Raw genomic sequence first — 13,016 nt, forward strand, 5'->3', positions numbered from 1 at the left:
TTTTTTTTTCTTTTCTTTGAATCTCAATTTGTTCAACTGTAAATGACTTTTAAGACCCATTGCAGTATTGTGATCTTATATTCTAAGGTCTCACTAAATTCCAATAGGCTGAGTTCTAAGGTGCTACCCAGTTCTAACATTCTGTGTTCTAACATCCTTTCCGGCTCTGACATTCTATGTATCATGGTCCCTTCTCACTCTGACATTCTCTATTTTATGCTTGAGCCCTTGCATTTGAGGTTCAAAGGGTCCTTCCACCTCCACAATTCTGGGAAGGATCTTATTTGAGTTCAATGTATAAGAATATATTGTGTAGCATTTTTCTTCCTGTTCACTCTTGGAGGGAGGGGAATATGTCACCCAAAAATAGGTTGAGAGCATTTTGACTTGTATTTTGATTTTAACATTTCTTGTCTGACTTTTATCTGACATATCAACTGTGTCTACATTATAGCAGTCATACGAATAAAAAAAAAAAAACAACTCAGCCAATCATACTGACATTTGGTCTCTGTGCTTCCTGGTTCTGGGTATTTGGAAAATTCAAATGACTGAATTTTTCCCTTTCTATCCAGATGTCACAGAGACACAATAATATAGGCATTATTTTTATTTCATTTCTTTTTATTTTAAAAGATTTATGGATGTCTTTTGTTCTTCCATCACAGTCATTCCAAGATATACTCCACACTTCAATCCAGTGCAACATAAAGAAAACAAACACACAACACAAAGGATATCTCTGATAATACATGTGCCATATCATACACATGGTGCCCTACTGATCCAGCAGAAGAAGAGAGTTGCATTTCTTCATTTCTTCTCTGGGAACACAAATGGTCGTTCATTGTAAGTTATGTGTTATTTTTTCAATCTTTTTAATACCTTGTTTCCTATCCCCTTCTCCACCCCCCCAAAAAAAAATCAGAATACCTTTAAAAAATAAACTAGTGATTACATGGAAGATGATTCGGGTCTAAGAACTTTGAATCAAGAAATTATAATCCTGTAAATTTAATAATGATGGGTACTGATGCTTACATTGCCCTGATGATAGATAGATGGAATAGACAGGTAGATAGATATTCATTAAGTGCTTTCTGTGTCTGGTACTACTGAGTATGGGGATAAAAAATAAAAGCAAATGAGACAATTTCTGACCTCAAAGGGTTTAACTTATTTTAAAATTATGTATATATATATCTATATGCATACATATATGTATCCCAATTATATGTAATTTTTTAGCATTCACTTTTTAAAATTGTGAGTTCCAAGTTCTCTCCTTCCCTCCCTCTCCTCCACATCTTGAGAAGGCAAGTAATATATCAATTATACTCCTTGAAGTCATGTAAAACACGTTTATATTAGACATGTTGCAAAAGAAAACATACAAACAATAAGAAAAATAATTGTCTTGATCAGAAAAATTAAGTTATTCACAGTTGATCATTATACAGTAATTTTTTATTACTATTATTCTATTACTGTGTACAGTGTTCTCCTGGTTCTGCTCACTTTGCTTCTCACAAGTCCTTATTAAGTCTTCTCAGGTTTTTTTTTTGAAACCATCCTGCTCATCTTTTCTTATGACACAATAATATTCTGTCACATTCATATACCACAACTTGTTCAGTCATTCCCCGATGGATAGGCAATCCCCTCAGTTTCTAATTTTTTGCCACCACTAAAAGAACTACTATAAATATTTTTGTACAAATAGGTCCTTTTTCCTCTCTTTGATTTCTTTGGGATGCAGATTCAGTGATATTTCTGAGTCAAAAGTTATGTGCAATTTTATAGCCCTTTGGGAGTAGCTCCAAATTGTTTTCCAGAGCGGCTGGATTACTTCACAACTTGCCAACAATGCCTTAGTGTACCAATTTTCTCTCATCCCCTTTTCTGTCAGGTTAGCCAATCTGATATGTGTGAGGTGGTATCTCAAAATTATTTTAGTTTCCATGTCTCTAATCAATAATGGTTTCAAGCATTTTTTATTTGATTACCGATAGCTTTTATTTATACTTTTGAAAACTGCCTGATCATATCTTTTGACCATTTATCAGTTGGGGAGTAGGTGTTTGAATTCTAATAAAAGAAGACAGCACATAAAAGGGGAGCTAAGAAAGAGGGGTTCCTCCTAGGATAGCATAATTTAGAGCTGGTAGCCACGAATTGAAAAAAAAAAACAAAACTTGGTTTGAGGCAGTATAAGGTGAGAGTTCATTTGTTAGGACCCAGTGTGATTCCCAATATGGAGTCCAAGGTTCAAGCAGAGAAAGAGTTAGCAATGAGTCAAAGTGGAAGGAGAAAAATTTAGAGCTGGTGGCTAGAAGGTCATATGTATCACACTATCTTAAATGTTCTGAACACTGCTTTATACATACTTTCATCTAACTCTTACTAGTAACCCCCTTGAAGTGGAAGATAAAAAACTATTATAATCCTTTTCATTTCCCTAGAACCTTAAATTAAGGTTTTTATAGCTTTCCCCACAATCCCATGATACAGTTACATAGGTAATGAAAACATTTGAATGAACAATGAAAACATTACCCCCATTTTATAGATGAGGACATTAAGAGACAAAATAGGGAAATTAATTATCCAAGGTCACAAATTCAGGTGTCCTGACTCCTCCTGTTTACATGCCAGGGACCACATTCGATTCCTGGAGAGTTTATATTTTAGGTGGTCCTTGTCTTCTCCTGGCCAATGAATTCTGAATTTGAGTAGATGTTTCTCATATTTCATCAATTGGTGATTTTCTTAGTAGATTATGCCTCTACCATTCCAGATTCCAAAGCTTCCTTGCCCCTTAGTAATGAAGTCCTGGAAATACTGTAACTCCCAAATAGTTCCTCCCCTGGTAACTCCAGCTCAGATGATGAGAAATTCCAAATGAAGGCACGCTTCTCCACAGAGGGCAAATGGTAGGCTCCTCCTGAGCCATGCTACAAGTCTTTCCGGCTTGGTATAACTTGCTGGCTTTCTTTGTACAGTCATCAAAGAGGAAAGAAAAGTGTTATTGTGGGATGGAAGATAAGGGAAAATAGATCATGAAAAGGAAGAAGATGAAGAAGAAGAAGGAGGAGGAGGAGAGCGCCGGGGGGGAGGCAGAGGAGGAGAAGAAAGATAAGAAGGAGGAGGAGGAAGAAGAGGAGGAAGAGAAGAAAAAGGACTGAGTGGGGGCAGGTCAGCATTTTCTGACATCTTTTCTGTCTCAGGTATTCTCTTCCCCTTTCTCTCTCTTTTATTCCCCTACCTTTAACGATCACCCTTTTGGGTTCTGTCTCTTCTGCCCACATTTACCTTTTATGCCAATATATCTTCTTGTCAGTCTTTCTACTTTTGGTGATTTAGACAGGCTTCAAAGGACTTTCTTCAGCTTGACCATAGGGCTGCTCTGAGTACTTATTTCCCAGAAGCCTGTGACTAGAAGCCTTAGAAATGTAGTTAAAAGAAATGGTTTAAAGTCATGCCTCTGCCAGTCACTAGCTCTATGGCCCTGGGAAGGTGACATCACCTTTCAGAGCCTCAGTCTCCTCCTCTGTAAACTGGGATAAGAATTTTGGCCTTGCCTCCCTCTCAGGGCTGTCCCAAGGCTTGATTGAGATAACCTTAGTGAAGTGCTTTGTAACCCCAAATGGAGCCTCTAAATGGCAGCTCTCTTTGTCAGCTCTGTGACACCATCTCTGCCAACCCATTTTGCTTATTTCTCAAATGCACATAATAGTTAGCTGTCCTGAAAGCCATAATTAATTATAATTTATGTTTTAAAGCTGCTTTTTTTTGAGATTCTCCAGATGAAAGAGACTTTGTCAATGCAAATGTTATTGCTATTAAACTGTGTGACTAGTCAAATTTCCATGTAATCCAAACCTCAATCTGAGATCTGATATGATGGGGCTTAGATGGTGAAATTAAGGTGACACTCCCGTCAATGTGGGGCAACAGGATCAGTTACATAGTGTAACCTATGGGACATTCTTATGTCTCTATAGTGATGGGGAGGCTTAGCTATGGAGCACTCTCATTACTGTGCAAAAACAAGGAGGCTTAAATAGAGTAACTGATGGGACACTCCCATTGCTGAGGACCCCCTTGTTATACAGAAGAAGAAACTGAAATAAAGAAAGTTAGACTCCACAATTGAGGGGCAATGACTTGTCTAAGGTCATATGGCTAGGAAATGATAAAGGGAGAATCTGACCTTAGGTTGTCAATTCAATTCACTTAAAAACAGTAATATTTTATTTTCCTCCAATTATATCTAAAACAATTTTAATATTTTTTCCAAATTCTGAATTCCCATTTTCCTCCCTCCCCTCCCCTCCATTGAGAAGGCAAATAATTTGACATAGGTATACATGTGTAATTGTGCAAAGCACACTTCCATGTAAGTCATGTGTGAAAGAAAACACAGACCCCTCTGCCCCGTCCCCCCAAAAAAAATCAAGAAAAATAAAGTTAAGAAAAAGTATGCTTCAGTCTGCATTCATACTCCACCAATTCTTTCTCTGGAGGTAGACAGCACCTGTCATCATAAGTCTTTTAAAATTGTTTGGATCATTATATTGATGAGAATAGCTGTCATTCACAGTTTATTATCATACAATATTGCTGTTACTATATACAGTCTTCTGGTTCTGCTCATTTAATTTTGCATCAGTTCATGTCTTTCCAGGATTTTCTGAGAGCATTCTGTCATTTCTTATAGCACAATAATATTCCATCATAATCATACACATCTTATTCAATCATTTCCTAATTGATGGGCATCCTCTCAATTTCCAGTTCTTTGCCACCCCTAAAAGAGCTGTTATAAATATTTTTTGCAGATATAGATCATTTTCCTCTTTGTTTCCTATCTCTTTGGAAAATGGAACAAATAGTGGTATTGCTTGGTCAAAGGGTTTGCATGGTTTTATAGCCCTTTGGGCATAGTTCCAAATTGCTCTTTCAATTCACTGTAAGAGGTATTTAGCATGTACTGTATGAGAGGCACTTTCCTCAGTGCTAGGAATACAAACATGAAAAGGACCCGGTTCCTACCACCTTCAAGAATCATAGTAAGCCTCCCTTAGTAAAGGAGAGTACAGCTTCTACAGGAAGTCTTTCCCAATTTCTGTTCATTCTAATACCTTCCCTCTCTTATTTCTTTCCAATTTTCCTGTATATAGCTTGTTTCTAGGTTTTTGACCTGTGATTTCACTGGCAGAGAAACTCCTTACTAATGTAGGATGGCACCTTCTCTGAAATTTAGTCATAGAGTTGCTTAGAACACATGAAGGTTAAGTGATTTTCCCAGAGTCTCATAATCAGTATGTGTTAGAGATGGGACTTGAACCAGAACATTTTGAAGAGGGAGAAAACACTTTCACCTGGGAGATCAGGGCTCCCCTTCAGCCACTTGGTGTCATCCCCTTCAGGGCTAAGGGAGGAGTCACTGGTTAAAGGTTAATTAAGACTGGTAAATTAATCCAGTTTGGATGATATTCTGCAGATATCCAGATATGTGGTGTGACTACCTTATGAAGATGTACCAAGTATCTATGTGAGACTGTGAGGTGTATTTTTTCTGTCACACATGTGTGATAGAGTCACTGAGGGGACACTTACTCATATCTGCAGTGACAGAAGGAGGGTAAGGAAGAATGACTGATAAGTGGTAAATGAGACAATCTCTGTCTATGCATAGGGTCTGTTACACCTATACGGTAGAACCAGCAATGATGAGGCATTCCTATGATGTGTTGAGTGGAGATCTGATAAAGGGAAAGGGTTCTGGATTTGGACAGAAAAGATGCAGCTTCAGATTCCATCTCTTCTTCCCGCTTACTGGATCAAGCAAGTTTCTGTGGCCTCCATTTCTTTATTGGTCAAATGAAGATAATAACAACTACCTTACTTAGTCATCTAGGCAGTGCTTCGGATAGAGTGCTAGGCCTGGAGTCAGGAAGACCTGAGTTCAAATCCATTCTCCGACACTTACTAGCTGTGTGACCCTGGGCAAGTCACTCAAACCTCTTTGCCTCAGTTTCCTCGTTTTCAAAATGGAGATAATAATATCACCTACCTCTCAGCACTGTTTATAATCTAGCCTCAGACACTTGTTAGCTGCATGACCCATTAACAAGTCACTTAACTTTTGTTTGCTTCTGTTTTTCATCTGTAAAACAGGGAAAATGATAACACCTACCTTCCAGAGTTCTTATGAGGCTTAAATGAGATAATAACCTTAAAGTACTTAAAACTGTGCTTGGCACATAGTAGGTCCTTAATAAAGTCTGTTGACTACCTGACCCTGAGCTTGCTTAACTTCTCTGTGCCCCAATTTCCTCATCTGTAAAATGGGAATAATAGTAGCTCAAACCTCACAGAATTGTTGTGAGGATGACCTTAAAGTACTGCAAAAATACTGGCTATCTATTGGTACTTACCTCATGTGATCCTTATTAGTATTCAGTAATTACATATGCGTGTATTTAAAGCAGACTTGTGCTTTTATTGACATAGGAAGCTCCTAGTCAGGTCCTTCCTCTACTTATTCAGGTCAGTGTTTTCTCTGAAACTTAAATTCTTAGAAAATGTAAGCTTCTTGAGGGCAGGAACCTTTTTCATTCTGTTTACATCTCAGTGCCTTGCAAACCATCTGACACATAGTAGGTACTTAATAAGTGCTTGTGGAAACTGGACTCCCAAAAAGAGCTATGAAGAAAAAAAAAGGTAGAATGTGGGTCCACAGGTATGGAACTTTGCATCTAATGTAAGATTTTTTTCTTTGTCTTGATCAATTTTGCTGATTATTTTTTTCTTTTCTTTTAACAAATTGTCATAAGGGATGGGTCTCTGGGAGGGAGAATTATTTAGGCAAAGATACTAATTAAAATGGATTTTAAATGATTATTGATTAGAGATTTGCTTGGGGTATAGAAGTTGTGTCCTGCCCAGGGTCACACAGACATGTGACAGGTAGGCCAGAGGACCTTGGGCTTTACAAGTCCAAGGTCAGCTCTCTATCCATGATGCCATAATGCTTCTTTAAAATACTCTATAAATTCCTTGGCATATTCTTTTTTTCTGAGAAGAAGTTGGCAAAAGGACTGACCTTGGAACAAGGGCCATCTAGGTTCAAGCATCACCTCTGATACAAACTGGCTGTGTCATGCTGGGCAAGACAATTAATCACTAAGGATCTCCCATTCTAAAGTCAGGAGTTACTGATGAAGTGCTAATTTACATAGGTGGTGGTGGGAGAAGGGTTTCTACCTAAGGACTTCCTTAAAAAGATGAAATCACAAGTTGGAACAAAATGTGCATATGCACAACACACATATTAAATGTACATCTACATACATAATACATACATGTATATGTACATTTAGTGTCAATTTGTGATTCATATAATACATGCAAATTTGTGCATACCCGTATATAGATATTATACATGCATGCATGTATGTACATAGTCGTATGCACACATGAATTTATGTGAATATATGCATATATACTCTCGTCCATAAAAAGTCCCCAAAGCCTTAGGGCAGTTAAAGCTTTAATAAGATACAAACTTTGCTACAACTCCTATTGGGACACAGATGTATACACATATAAGGATAGCTTCCACTCAAGTCTCCTGATACCTCATCTCATTCCAAAGGTGACCCTGGGCTTTCAAAGTCTGGGCCTTGTAAGGACAAGCTCTAGTAAGTCTTACAAACCAAGAATGGCTTGGTGACTGATCATCATCCAAAGAGCCCAGAGAAATACAGATTACCAGAGATCTGACCACGAGGGGCTGAAGCCATTTTGGCCAAGTCATTCATGAATCCACTTACTAAGGTTGGAGGGATTGGGTTTAGTCTTGATAAAAGCAGTTATCTGCATAGAGAAAATCATGGATCCTTGAAGTATTATTATTCTTAGATAAATGTATACACACACATGCACATGTGCATATTTGGTTCTGTTTTGTTTTTGGAGAGATAATCAGGGTTAAGTGAGTTAAGTGATTTACCTAAGGTTACACAATTAATGTGTCAAGTGTCTGAAATCGCATTTGAACTCAGGTCCTCCTGATTCCAAGGCCAGCACTCTCTCTTGTTAATGTGTGCGTGTGTGTGTGTGTGTGTGTGTGTGTGTTTGGGGAGTTCATTTCTGAGTTAACTGCCTGACTACTGAGGGGGTATCCAAGAGGGGGCATATGTATTGAGGAGGTTGGAAATTCCTACAAGAGACAAAGAGAATCAGCCATAACAGGGCCTGGCTAGACAGTTGTGAGTTAGAAGCAGGTAGGGAGATCACAGGCAGAGTGTGGGGCTCTGTTGGCATCTCATTTTGTAGCAGCTGGAAGACGCTTTGTTGCTGAACAGTTTGTACATCCCGTTTTTTCCACAGCTGTCAAGTCCAATTGATTTTTAGTCATTTTAACCTGGTAGGATCAGCAAACCTGGTCCCTCAGGTGCAAACCCAGCACAGTGAAGGAGCTCTCCTGATGGACTGATTTTTACCAGTTCTTTGAAAATACAAAGAATGTATTTATTTGCCTTTTTTTTATTCCTCAGCGGAGCAGAAAGACTAATGATAAGGAAGAGAGTCATCTTTATTGTCCCATTTATGGAATCATAGATTTAGAATCAGCAAAGACCTTAGAATATATCTAGTCCAACCTTTCCATTTTATAACCAAAGAAATGTAGGCCTAGGAAGTTTAAGTCACATAAATGCTAATTGTGAGAGATGGTATTTGAACTCAGGACCAATGGTTCCAAATTCAGGAAGTTTTTCTTTCTTTTTTTCTCCATTGAACCGCATGGTGGCTTCATAACTTGCTACCATAAGGATAGTTCATGATGTCTCCTTTCAAGAACTAATGTAGTCTGAGAGGCAGCACTTGTCCATTCTATCTCCAAAACGCCTCCTACCTCTGTTTCCTCCATTCTATTCCCTTGCTTCAGGCCCTTACTGTTTTTCTCCCAGGTTATTATAACTACCAGAGTGTATGGGGTATGGTGTATGTAGGGAGGACCAGCACCTCTGATGTGAGGGCTTGCTGAGCCCTTTTCAGGGCTGCCTCACTTAAATCCAATTCACCCACACGTCAAGACATCACCCCATGATGTCACTGGTCCTCTTTGTAAACAGAGGAGGAACAACAGCACCATTATAAATGTCTTTTAACTAATCTTCCCGCTTCTGGTCCATAATCCTTGCTTCATCCAGTTGTTAAATAATTCCTGGAGCACAAATCTGACCATTCCATGTCCCCTTTCAAAAATATTTAGTTATGTCCTACTAATTCTAGGAAAAAAAAAACCATACAAATATTCTAGAATTAGAGAGGGAAGGTAGTCCAATGAATAGCATGATAGACTTGGAGTCAGAACGACATAGGTTCAAATCCAAACTCAGACATTTATTAATTGTATGGCCCTGGTCAAGTCACTTAACCATCTGAGCTTCAGTTTCCTCATTTAACTAAGATGTTGAACTCAATGGCCTCTAAGGTCCCTGCCAGTTTTAGATCTGTGAATTTTTCATCTTTTATAATCTGGCTCCAACCCATCTTTTAAGCCTGATTTCATAGTATTATCTAGCCTAGGGGAAGTATACAATCTCCTGTTCTCTCACCTTATCCTGTCACCTCCCACCTCAGTGAGTTAGCCTACACCATTTCCCATATCTGGAAAAGACCTCCTCCCACAATGATTGTGATGAAAAATCCTTCCCTTTCTTTGAGACCCAGATCAGGTACCACCTATTCAATCAACAGGCAATGAGGAAACTGAAACTCAGATATGTTGAATTACTTGCTTACAGTCCTAGAGCAGCTGGTCAGAGGGGATTTTCTTTCAGGATCTTGCCTTCAAGTTGTCTGCCTGGATTATTTACTCTTTTCATCATACGAATACAGGCTTCCGGATGGGGAAGGACCCATGGTCACTTGGTTTTATTATGCTTGGACATTTCTCACAGAGCCAGCCACCAGTCAGGGAGCTTCTCTCCCCTCTCCACCATCCATGGCATAAGGAGTAATCTCCCAATCCTGGCATTCAAGGCCCTGCACTATTTGGTTTGAACAACCTTTCCTTTTTTTTTCATTGCACTATTTATTCTCTTTTGAGTAACTGGATGGAATAGTGGAGTCAGAAAGACTCATCTACCTATAAAGTACAAATCCAGCCTCAGACATTTGCTAGCTGTGTGGCCCTGGGAAAGTCACTTCACCCTGTTTTGTTTCCGTTTCCTCATTGGTAAAATGAGCCAGAGAGGGAAATGGCAAACCATTCTAGTATCTTTGCAAAGAATAGCCCAAATGAGGTTATAAGGAGTTGAATGTGACTGAAAAGTTACTAAACAACAGTTCTACTTACTCATCCTTGTAACCAAATTGAATGCCTGGATATTCATTTTCACCCCTTCTTTTTATGTTCCCCTACCCCTATTCCAAATTTAGCTCCTTTCCCATGCTTCACAGAATGGTTATGGGGCAATCTGAGACAGATAGTCACACAGTGGATAGGAGCCTGAACTCAGGGAGCCTCAAGTTCAGATACAGTCGCAGATACTTAACTAGTTGCATGAACTGGGGCAAATCATTTAACGTCTGTCCGCTTCAGTTTATTCAAGTGTAAAATGGGGATAATAATAGCGCCTACCTCCCACAATTGTTTCAAAGATCAAATAAGATGTTTGGCTTAGCATAGTACCTGGCATGTAGTGCATACTTAATAAATGTTTGTTTCTTTTCTTCCTCTCCCCAGTTTTCTTTTCACCCCACTTCCTGGTTTTAGTCCCTTTGCTTATACTGATCTTATTCTGGGGATCCTTTCTGCTCCCTCACCTTCCAGTCCATTTGTTGAAATCCCAGCTAAGCTAGCTAAATGAGGTACCTTCTTCATGAAGCCTTCACTGACCCGGACGCATGGCATCACAGGAATTAGAGCTGAAAGGGATATCAGGAATCAGCTCTCTCCCTCCCTCCCTTCCTCTCTCTCTCTCTCTTTCCTGTCTCCTCTCTCTCTCTCTCTCTCTCTCTCTCCCTTCTTCCCTCTCTCCCTCTTCTCCCCTCCCTTCTCTCCCTCCCCTCTCCTCCCCAATATCCTTAGTGGAGCCATGATTAGAACCTAGGTTTCCTGACTCACTTCAGTGCTCTTCTTATTACTCTCTGGTGAGTCTCTTAAAGTGATGTCTCCCTTCTGACATTTTCCACAGAACTTTCCTAGTTTCCTCCTATTCATCTGTGTCTGCTATGGATCAGAGTTGGCATCCATGTCATTCCTTCCTACTAGATCATAGACTCCTTAAGAACAAAGGCTGTGTCATTTCTATATTTACAGTTCTATACCACAAACTACAGGTTCTTAGACCTAATAGAATGGAATGTTCATTTTTGGAGTCATACAATGCTAGGGGCTGACACCCAAAGGGTCATTAATCCTTTTTATGGCCCCACCTGGATTTCACCAGGAAAAGCTATAAAAACAGAGTCTAGGGATAGCTTATGTCTAGATTTCCCCCAATGTACATAAGTAGCTATTCAATTCTCACAGTCACTCAATGTAAAATGTAGACATTGGATATGGGATAGCTTTCCATTTCCTCCACCGCAGAAAATATATGAGATACAATAGATTTACAAATACATAGAAACAAATATGAGAGGTATAAAACACTCAAGCTGCTCATTAAACTCATTAGCCTTCAAGCTGGGGGGTAGAAGAGAGCCCCTTGCTATATACTCCAGGATAGAAATTCAAGAAAGAGACGGGATGAGAAGGATAAAAAAAGGAAGAGTCATTTTGCAGCTAGCGCTTAGAGTAAAGGAAAAGAATTGCCGCTGGCTGGAGAAGCTGCCCCCCTTGGATGGTAGTCATCAATCATTTTGGAATAGAGAAGTTTTTCTGTCATCTCAGGAGGGGATAAGACGTGTGGGGGATGCCTTGTGGTAAAAGCAATATCTACCATGGTCTCTACCATGTAGACTAAACTTGTTTTTTTTCTAATATTCAAAGAAGCTGTCCCATTGACTTAATTGTTACTGAGGGATAAGGATTCCGTCACTGATGAAACTTTCTTGTCACCTAAGGGCTTAGAAGCCACCCCACAGAGAGTAGATGCAGTTTTAATTTGGCTAACATCTCACTGCCATGCAAGTCATTATAGCATGCTGACCAGATATGTTTCTATCTGGAGACAAGGGAGACTACCTGAACCAGTGCTTCATCCTTGCTTAGAATCATGTCCATGCTATGGCTAAGTTAACTTCCTTTTGTTAATTGTTGGAAGGGCAGATAAGTGGCACCGAGGATAGAGTGTCGATCTTGGAGTCGGGAAGACCTATGTTCAAATCTTGCCTGAGGCACTTGTTAGCTGAATGACCCTGGGCGAGTCACTTACCCATTAACCACAGTTTCATCATCTGTAAAATGAGCTGGAGAAGGAAATGACAAACCACTCCAGTATATCTGCCAAGAAAACCCCAAATGAGATTATGAAGAGTCAGACATTACTGAAATGACTGAACCACAACAATTGTGAGTATACCATGTTCTTCCAGTACACAAACCTGTACTACCAGAGCATCCTGAGTCAGGCCTGTCCCTTCCACCAATGGTCCCTGCTCTGTAATCTTATCAAACTGATTAAGAAAATCCCATCAAATTGAGTAGGGGCTCCTAGATCAACCTACAATACAAACAAGTGGTATTGATAAAATAATATTACATAACAAATGTTTCTAAACATGTCATCAGCTAGTGGTACAGTGGATAGAGAGACTTGGAATCATGAAGAACTGCATTGCTAGCTTGGTGATCCTGGGCAAGTTACTTAGCCTCTTTTTGCCTGTTTCTTCATCTGTAAAATGGGGATGAAAATAATAACACCTACTTCCCAGGATTATTATGAGGATTAAATGAGGTAACACATGTAAAACACTTTGCAAAGCTTAAAGTGAGATGGGTCTATCTATCTATCTATCTATCTATCTATCTATCTATCTATCTATCTATC

At 39.3% G+C, this 13,016-nt stretch overlaps 1 long non-coding RNA gene across 1 annotated transcript in view; it reads left to right on the forward strand.

Annotated features, from left to right (window-relative positions):
* The first annotated feature begins 614 nt into the window (after positions 1–614).
* Positions 615–13,016, forward strand: part of LOC138159646 (uncharacterized) — a 49,500-nt gene continuing 37,098 nt past the window's right edge. Inside the window, exon 1 of the long non-coding RNA XR_011167933.1 lies at positions 615–849. This is a non-coding gene — a long non-coding RNA (uncharacterized lncRNA). The remainder of the gene's footprint in view (positions 850–13,016) is intronic.

Source organism: Petaurus breviceps, unplaced genomic scaffold, assembly GCF_028583685.1.
Source record: "Petaurus breviceps papuanus isolate PSGF00001 unplaced genomic scaffold, PetGlider_PUasm1.0 176, whole genome shotgun sequence".
Classification (NCBI taxonomy): Eukaryota; Metazoa; Chordata; class Mammalia; order Diprotodontia; family Petauridae; genus Petaurus; species Petaurus breviceps.